The sequence below is a fragment of the Eurosta solidaginis genome, chromosome 5, assembly GCF_040869045.1.
Source record: "Eurosta solidaginis isolate ZX-2024a chromosome 5, ASM4086904v1, whole genome shotgun sequence".
Lineage (NCBI taxonomy): Eukaryota > Metazoa > Arthropoda > Insecta > Diptera > Tephritidae > Eurosta > Eurosta solidaginis.
The window spans coordinates 190,391,786-190,401,527 of record NC_090323.1 but is presented as its reverse complement, the minus strand read 5'-3'; the positions used below and the strand labels follow the sequence as shown (position 1 = coordinate 190,401,527).

Genomic DNA, 9,742 nt, shown 5'->3' with positions numbered 1-9,742 from the left:
ACACAATAACGGACAATGACGGATGTCCGTTGTATCGACGTAGATCACCTAATGATAATGGCAAAACAGCAACCATTAGAATGCATAACCAGGAAGTTGAAGTTGATAATCGTTGGGTGGTTCCGTATTGCCCATTATTATCGAAAATATTCAATGCTCATATAAATGTGGAATATTGTAATTCTGTCAAATCCATTAAATATATTTGTAAGTATGTAAACAAAGGAAGCGATATGGCAATTTGTATATGTTGCTGGTGATAATACAAATGATGAAATTACTCAGTATCAAATGGGGAGCTATACTAGTAGCAATGAAGCTTCCTGGAGGATTATGTCGTTTCCAATGCACGAAGGACATCCTGCGGTTGTTCACTTGGCTGTACATCTTGAGAATGTCCAACGTGTTTATTTTAATGAAACAAATGTATTGGAAAGAGCAGCACCACCACCAGCAACTACGTTAACAGCTTTTATGCGAAACTGATACATTTGCGATAACTTTGTTATATTCTGAAGTGCCTCAGTATCACACATGGAATGTGTCTTCGAAAAAATTTCAAAGACGTAAACAAGGAACCCTGGCATTTTTCAAACAGATGCATTTGGGAGAATATATACAGTACATCCAAACAACGTTGAGTGTTTTTATTTGAGATTGTTATTAGTTAACGTGAATGTCCCAAAATTATTTCAAGAATTGAGAACAGTCAACGGTCATTTGTGCCAAACATACCGTGAAGCATGCCAACATTTTCATTTGTTGTAGGATGATGCACATTGGGATTCAACACTTCATGATGCATCTATTTCGGCTCATCCTCAACAAATACGAATGCTATTTGCCATTATATTATCAACATGTATTCCATCAAATCCACTTGAATTATGGAACAAATATAAACATTATTCCTATTCATTTCATTCATTTGGAAATGTACAACGAATAATAATAATTGAAGATATGTGTCTACGAGTGCAAATAAAACATTAGTACAATTGTGTATGATCGCACCAAATCGTGAGATGCATGATCTGTTTGATCGTGAATTGCAACGTGAGCTGGAATTTAATTCTAATGATTTGCGTTTATTTGTACAATCGAATATAACCAAAATGAATATTTAGCAAAAACTTGTATATGACACAATCATGCAAGCCATTTCCAATAATGCAGGTGGATTATATTTCTTGTATGCACCTGGTGGTACAGGCAAAACGTTCGTTATATCACTGATTTTAGCGACTATTCGATCGGAACAGAAAATTGCATTGGCACTTGCATCTTCGGGAATTGCTGCTACATTATTAGAAGGTGGTCGGACAACACACTCTGCATTAAAATTGCCATTGAATATACAGGTGATTGAAACTCCAACTTGCAATATTTCAAGAAATTCTGCTATGACAAAAGTTCTGCGATTAACGTCAATTATTTTATGGGATGAGTGTAGAATGGCGAATAAAAAATTACTAGAAGCATTTAATCGAACAATGCAAGATTTACGTGGTAATCAACAGCTTTTGGTGGTGCTTTGATATTACTGTCAGGGGATTTTCGACAAACATTGCCTGTCATTCCTCGATCAACTCCTGCTGTTGAAATAAATGCCTGTTTGAAGTCATCAGTTCTTTGGAGATATGTACAAAAATTGACACTGAACATTAATATGCGTATTCACCTACAAAATGATCCAGCTGCTCATGAGTTTTCAAAACAATTGTTAGAAATTGGTGATAGCAAAATAAAAATCGACAGAACCAACGAATTGATCACTGTACCGAACAATTTTTTTACAATTCCCCAAAAAAATTACGAATCTATAAAGAAATAGTGCCGAAACTATACTGACAACAGTTCCGAAATTATCCGGAGATAGTCCGAAGTGATATTGAAATGCCCCCGAAAATATTCTGAATTTATTGTGAGAACAACCCTTAGCCTGCTTCGAAACAATGCCGAAATTAGCCCGAAAACACTAGATAAACTATCCCGATATATCTCCAAAATACCCGAATAAAAGTCGGGTTTTGAAACGATGCCGAAATATCCATGTGAATATCCCAAAAAAAGTCTGTAAATCATCCGAAGCAACTTCCGAAATAATCTCGAAATGGTTTGGGAATATAACCAAAACAACTCCGAAATTATTGTGAAATTATCCTGAAATAGTCCGTATATTGTACTGAAATAGATTAAATGATCCCTAAACGATATCGAAATGATATGGAATAAATAGTCACGAAACTATTTTGAAAATCACCTTGACATGATCCCGAGAAACTCCCCAAATTCCAAAAGTACCTAGACCTCAATCTATATGATCCAAATATACATAAAAAACCATTGAACCTTTGGTCTAGGTAAAATACAACCATAGTTATAACTATTTAAGAATAAAACGATTTGAAAACACTGTTTTATTGGAGGGGGAAAATGAGGGCAATGGCCAACAACATTCTTCGGACGCCAACCTATATGCACCATATATCAAATATCATTGATCTGAGTCGAATGGACTCATTCAACGCGAGAGGGAGCGCCACTTCTTGATAGTTGCTTAAACCGCGATTTATGTGTCTCTAGGACTTAATTACATTTGATAAGGTTAGAATACTTAAGTTATATGGATGAAAAATAACTAAAGTTTTACTGTTTTTCAAAAAAATATATAGCCAGTACATTCTTCCAGACTGTTAGCCATCAGTGATCCAAATCTTAGGAAAAGTGTCGTAGTTTTTCTAAAAAACCTGGATGCATTGATGAAAAAAGTGTTATTTTATAAGAAATTTTATATTTCTTCGGAGATAAGTGATAAGGTTTAAGGTGCTTATTATTTTGTTTTCTATATCTCAGTCGCTCTAACGTTAAAACTCTCCTTTTCTTACATCCTCTCTGAAAGGAAAGATATGGCGGAAATCAATCTGATCAAACTGATTTGCCAAGATACACATATGTGTATATTACTCTCGGTTTTAACCGCACTTGGACACCTTATTTTTTTCTTTTTTCTTGTTTTTACTTGAATAAATTTTACTGTTAATTAAACTCCATATGATCATCTTTCTTCGACAACGAGCAAGCTTCTCAATGTACAGCACTGTTTTATATTACCGGCAGGGTATCAATGTTTTTGTAAAATCGCATATCACCCTATTGCAAAACCGCCGAAATCTTCACAATGGTAAAATAATACTGTCAGGCCTGGTGAAAAGATATAAACCTCTAAGCATCAAATCGATATTTGAACGTAGGATTTATAGAGGTTAGGTTGAACTGGCCGGTCAGTGAGGACTACATAGAATTCAAAGAACTACGGTTTAAATAAATATCAGCTAACAAAAGCCGGTGTCGATTCGAAGGCATTTTGAGTATGGGAACTAATAACTTATTTAATATTTCCGAGCAACTATCGTCTAGTTTCTCAATAAAAAAGCCTTAAGGTAACGCAAGGCCTAAGATGTATTTTTGACATTCTCTAAAACCCATCAGATAAGCGGTTTTGCTTGGAACATACAGAATGTACATATGTATATGTATGTATTGAGGTACGCCGGGGCTTTAAGTTAAAAAATTTACTTTTCTCTTCAATAGTGTCATAACTCAAAAACCACAATTTTTTAGGAGAGCCATTCAAAGGTTTTAACTGCCATATGTTGCGCATATAAAAGCATATTTTCATTTGTTTAGCACGTGGTAAGTTTTTAACGGATCATAAAGATTTTTTTATACAACATAGATCATGTTATTAGGTACGTTTATATGTAATTAACTCAAAAGTCATGTTTTTTTAGTTATGACACTATTGAAGTAAATGAACGATATGTACATCGATTCGTTAGATTTTTTTCTTATCTTACATAATGAAACAATGGAAGATTGTTGTTTGTCAATTAAAAAAGGCAAATTTAGCTGCTATTTTCGTTTGTCTAAATTATTCAATTACTCGCTTCGAGATCATTGTGGGTGAAAACACATGACCAGGGGGGCAAGTCACGTTCTGCAAAGTGATAAAATGAAAAAAAAAATCATACAAAAATTTGTTCAAATATATGAACGGCAGGCGATAACAATTGTATTTATTTTAAGACCGAATAAAATAATTAAAAACAATTTTTTTAGTTAACCGGTTTTATGGAAAACAATACTTACATGAAGTAATAATAATTCTAAAAGCTATAAAATAATTAGGTACGTCCTAGGTACTAGTCATCACACTCCTCATCAATCTGGGGCGTTGATCAGACAATTAAATAAAAGCGTTGGGCGCGTGAAATTTCTAAAAATGTGAGGCGTAGCATAACCTGATTAAAGTTCAGTTGGTCTTATATATGACAATCAATAGAAATTTGGCGCGTCCAACGCTTTTATTTAATTGTCTGATCAACGCCCTAGATTGATGAGGAGTGTGATGACTAGTACCTAGGACCTACCTAATTATTTTCTAGCTTTTAGTATTATTATTACTTAATGTAAGTATTGTTTTCAAGAAAACCGTTTAACTAAACATTTTTTTTTTAATTATTTTATTTTAAAGTTTTTAGTCTTTATTTAATTGTCTATTATTTCTTATTCTATTTAGTTCATTTAGTGATTCATTATTACAAGGACTCTTATCTGACAATTTGTTACAATCTAAGTCCTCAATACATAATCCTTCCAAAGACTTTACTCGACTCTGCGCCACGTATGCTTGTCCCTCCTCCAACTCCAAAATATTTTGATGTCACTTCTACCGCACTGTATGTAATATTTGTTCCAAATATGAGCCAAATCGGACATCATAGGTCGCTTTCCACTCATGCATGTATTATGTGTTCCAAATATGGACCAAATCGGCCACAAATATGATTTTTTTGAATATCTCCATCTTTGCGCCACCTAGCGGCCATTTTTTCATAGGTCGCTTTCTATTCTTATATGTATTATGTGTTCCAAATATGAGCCAGATCAGACTACAAATACGATTTTCTTGAATATCTCGATCCTTGCGCGACCTAGCATAGATTTTTTTTATATGTCGCTTTCCGTTCATGCATGTATTATGTGTTCCAAATATGGACCAAATCGGCCCACAAATACGATTTTTTTGAATATCTCCATCTTTGCGCCACCTCGCGGCAATTTTTTTTCATAGATCGCTTTCTATTCTTGTATGTATTATGTGTTCCAAATATGAGCCAAATCGGATCACAAATACGATTTTTGTGAATATCTCGATCCTTGCGCCACCTAGCGGCTATTTTTTCATAGGTCGCTTTCTCTTCTTATAAGTATTATGTGTTCCAAATATGAGCCAGATCGGATCACAAATACGATTTTTGTGAACATCTCGATCCTTGCGCCACCTAACGGCGGTTTTTTCATAGGTCGATTTCTATTCTCGTATGTATTATGTGTTCCAAATATGAACCAAATCGGACCACAAATACGATTTTTGTGAATATCTCGATCCTTGCGCCACCTAGCGGCAATTTTTTGTTATTATTGCATTGTCATCGGGTTCTGAACTATATTCCAAGTTTCAAGCTTGTAGCTTATCGGGAAGTTACTTAAATTTCAATTACAAAATTCGTGCCAGCCATCCAACCAACCAGCCTGTCAAGTCAAGCTAAATAAAACCGTTTAATAAAAGAGAAACTTATAAACAAATCCGTAAAAGTGCAGTAAAAACGGCAGTAATGGCTGGCCTCATAATTTTTCACATGAAACATGGACTTATCGTTAAGAAGCAGGATTATTTTAGGTATCATTTTGCGAAAACTTCAAAACCATTTCGAGGCTGTTTCGGGACATTAATGGGGCTTCAAACGATTTCGGGACAGTTACGGGATCGTAAAATAATCTCAATACTATCTTGAAAAATAGAAATGATCCTGAAGTGATCTTGTAGGTAACTGTCCCGAAATGGTTTCAAAGTAGTCTTGAAAATATCCTAAAATCATTCCGAAACGATGCCTAAAAAAATCTCGAAATGTACGCGAAAGGATGTTTCAACTACCCCAAAATTGCACCGAAACAGTCTCGAAATGATTTTGAAGTTTTCCCGAAATGATACTCAAAATAGTCCTGAATAGTCCATGTTTAAAGGGAAAAAAGGAGAGGGTTATCTATTACTTATATTTATAAGTTTCGCCTTTATTCACTCATAAAATAAATATACTTTTTATCAAATGACTTCTTACTGATTTTGTCTGTACTAGGCTCACCCTCTGGCAGAACAAACGAGACCAGATGACCCAGCGACACAAAATTAGTAGTTGTTGCCATCGTAGTCACAAAAGACGCTTAGCTCAAGCTGTAGTTTGTACCTACGGGATATCGCTTGGGGCCCCTAACCGTCAGTTGCCTCTCAGTATAATTTTTCTTGTACTATTCCCTCGTATATCGAGAGCCCAGAAATTTAAAGCCATGGTTTGAATTTAAAAGCCTAGTTTAAAAAAGTTATTAAAGAACTCTTTTTAGTAGTTAACTAGTTTCCAGGATTTTCGGGAGCCGAAAAAGGTCGGTATCGACATCTTTACTGCACAAAGCCATTTATGTTTATTAATTGGAAACAAAATAATTTTAAAATAAATGTTCAATTATTGCACGCTAGAAATAGTAAGAATAATAAATAATGCCATTACAGTGGCGACTAAAAAAATTCAAGTAGTGGCCAGAGAAAACTGATTTGCTACTCTTTTTACTACTTTAGTAATGAAATGTGCCGGAAAAAGCCAAACTCAATATATCTATAACGGGAAAGAGAGCAGGAAAATTAGGGGAAATTGGAGGGAAGTCGGAAAAGTAAAAGCAAATTGAGAGTAAAAATAAGAATATGGGTAATAGTTTGAGGAATATTAGGAACAAGAGTTAACAGAAAGAGCAAGAACAATATTAGGATAAGGTTAAGAGTAATAGAGGGAGACTTAAATAAAAGTAAATGAGGAAAGAGTAGGGGAGAAAGTAGAAGATGTAAGGCATAATGAAAGGGATAGGGAAATTGAGTTGGTCGGTTAAGGAAAACTGGAAAGAATCAGAGGGGAGAGCAAATAAGAGGAAGCAGAGGGTGGGATAGAGATGGATGGAGAAGGCAGGTAGATGGATAGAGTAGGACGGAACAATGTCTGTCGGATTTAATCATAAGGCTGGAACTATATCATGTTGTTCTACACTTTTTCAAGGTTGGCCAGTACTCTTTAATATATCGATCTTATAAGCAAAAAACTTCTTTTTCGCCATAAGGTAAATCTATAAGTTCTGATTTTTTAAAACATCGTTGCTATAAAATCTGCCGCTATATATTTTTATTCACCATTTTCTGCTTAACTCTTCAGTAATCTCATTCATGTAAACGGTCTGTTTCCATATACCGTAACTGTGGACAATGTAAAGATCCAATCATTTCCTTCCGTTGACTTAAATATTGTCATTTCCTCTGAGGAGCCCTCGCATTTAATGGCAAAAAATTGAAATAATATCAGTGGACTTTATTGCATTTACAAAAAGAAATCAACTGGCGTCGACAAAAAGCAGGCGTAATTTTCCTTATTTCAAAAAGGCATGCATGTAGTATTTTTTAGAAAAGTATCAATATTGCAGACTAGTCAAGGAGCAACACTTTAATTTATAAGGGCGAGTATTGTCAAAGGCATCTCTATTTTGTAATATTGACTTCACCGATCTGACTAATTGCCTGCTCTTGTTGTTGTGGCGATAAATACACTCCCTGAAGGCTTTGTAGGGTGTTGTCGATGTTGATGGTCCTTTGCCCGATATAGTTCCGATACGTTTCGGTAAAAACCACCATTAAGGCACAAACCCGACCATCTCGAGACCGATTTAATATGACCACTTGGAATCTTTTAGACCATATCCCCCATCCCCTAGTTTGATGAAGAATATGCTAAATAAACATGATTCGCCACGGGTAAGTGAGGTTGGCAATTGGGTTGGATAAGCTATAAATTGCGCTGGCAGCTCCTTGAAAGGAGTGCGCTACACAACCCTTTGAATCCCTGGCTTACTGCATATTGTTGTTTTTATTGTAGCAGTGCTTATTGCTTACTACATCACGTGTGCCAGTGATCAAACTTCTCATGATTATATTAGATTTGAGAGAGACTTAATTTGTATTTTAAATGATTTCAATCAAGGCAACCTATCAACTTGTTTCCTAGATACAAGTGTCAAGGTACAAGTGGCAACAAGCTTAAATATCAAAGGACCTATTGTGATTATGCGCCCAATTCATTCCTTCTCATCGTCTTTGCTACTTCTGTAACACTTTCGAAAAGCGTGTCTTACCATAATTTGGAACTAGTTATTAGATTTGACTTAAATAAGTCTATAAATAAAAAATCTATATGATCCTGGATTCAGACTAGATGCAGCCTACTGTGTTGGGCTTCACTGTAGCTGGGACAAGTTTATAGTTAATTAAAATGATGGAAAGGAGTATCTTTGTAGATCTGCAGCTCGGTTATCACTAAAAATGAAATTTTTAAACTATGTTCCTAGGCACTGGAGAGGTTGGAACTTTAGCTAAGAACTTGCTTTGTTAATATGAAAACCGAATAAGAAATTCAGCATTGAGTTATTGGAAAATTCAGTGGTTAGTTCAGTTAAAAGCTATGAAGATAGATGAAGGGACATCTGTTGGAGGCGTAACGAACTTCCAGTAAAGGCATACCTATTTCTAAGCCAAATATATTACGCTATCTTTCTATTAAAAAATCGGTCAACTGTAATCTTGTGATAAAAAAAAAAAATGTTCTAGAGTAGGTCTAAAAAAATGTTCTAGGGTAGGTCTAAACTTTGGTGGTAGAAGTCCCAACACTGTTGGGGACACTCTCTTAGCACGCTCTCAGTTTTGCATTTTTTCTTTGATCCTTTTACTGAAATGTAATTTCGTTTTTGTTTCCCCAAAAATAACATTCAATACTTTAGTAAACTTTTTTTTCTTAGAGGGGTTGCTCTTCGGTTGTGGTTTAGCAAACACTCCAGAGTGCATTTCTGCCATGAAATCTTCCTAGCCAAAACTCATCTCCCTCCAAGATGCCGTTCGGAGTCGCTAATTTGTAAGAAAAATTTAAAAAGTAGACCGACAAAAGTTGGAAGAGAAGCTGGCCTAAGCTCTAAGCATCAAATTGCTTTCTTAATAATCATCATCAGAAAAATTCAGTAAAACGTTCACTCATCGGAAACTCCGTTAAAAATGTGCCGATTCTTTTATCAGTATTCTTTGCATTAGTGTATAGAAAGAATTGTGCAAATAACGCGCAGAGCATTTGAGTAACTGTACATACATAAACAAAACCTAATTGAATTCATTATTTAAGCTAAACACGTTTTTACTTTTCAAAGCAAGCTTAGTAGTTATATGGTAATTGTTTGTATTGGTCGGTTTCAAAGTTTCGTATTCAACAAATTCTAAAAAAAAGAAAGAACATTTGGGTAGTGCTAATTTTTTTTATACATGTTTCACGCTTTGAAATTAACTCACGTAATGAAAGTTTGATCTTTTTGTGAATTGAATCTTTGGTTATCCGGCATTTTGAAGATTACATGAGAAAACCGAACTAAGTTAAAAATACGAAGTGCACTACGTTTTTACGAATGCGTCTGAATTCTGCTGATCCTCTTAAAAATCCTTGATCCTCCAAGTAGTTATCTAGTATATGGTAGTTTTTGATGCGATTAGCGGATTCTAGAAACTTGGTTACTAGTTTTGCAGTATTCTCAAATAAGTCCCCGGGAA

At 35.0% G+C, this 9,742-nt stretch overlaps 2 protein-coding genes across 4 annotated transcripts in view; one reads left to right on the top strand and one right to left on the bottom strand.

Moving 5' to 3' along the window:
• Nucleotides 1–9,742, bottom strand: part of Trmt112 (tRNA methyltransferase subunit 11-2) — a 123,450-nt gene that overhangs the window by 50,716 nt on the left and 62,992 nt on the right. The window lies entirely within an intron of this gene.
• The window catches only part of LOC137251938 (uncharacterized), a 54,733-nt gene continuing 54,365 nt past the window's right edge, over nt 9,375–9,742 (top strand). For 2 of the 3 annotated variants that reach the window (XM_067786967.1, XM_067786966.1), the window contains exon 1: nt 9,375–9,487. The gene's annotated coding sequence lies outside the window, so the exon portion shown is untranslated. The remainder of the gene's footprint in view (nt 9,488–9,742) is intronic. The other variant, XM_067786968.1, reaches the window with a different exon arrangement.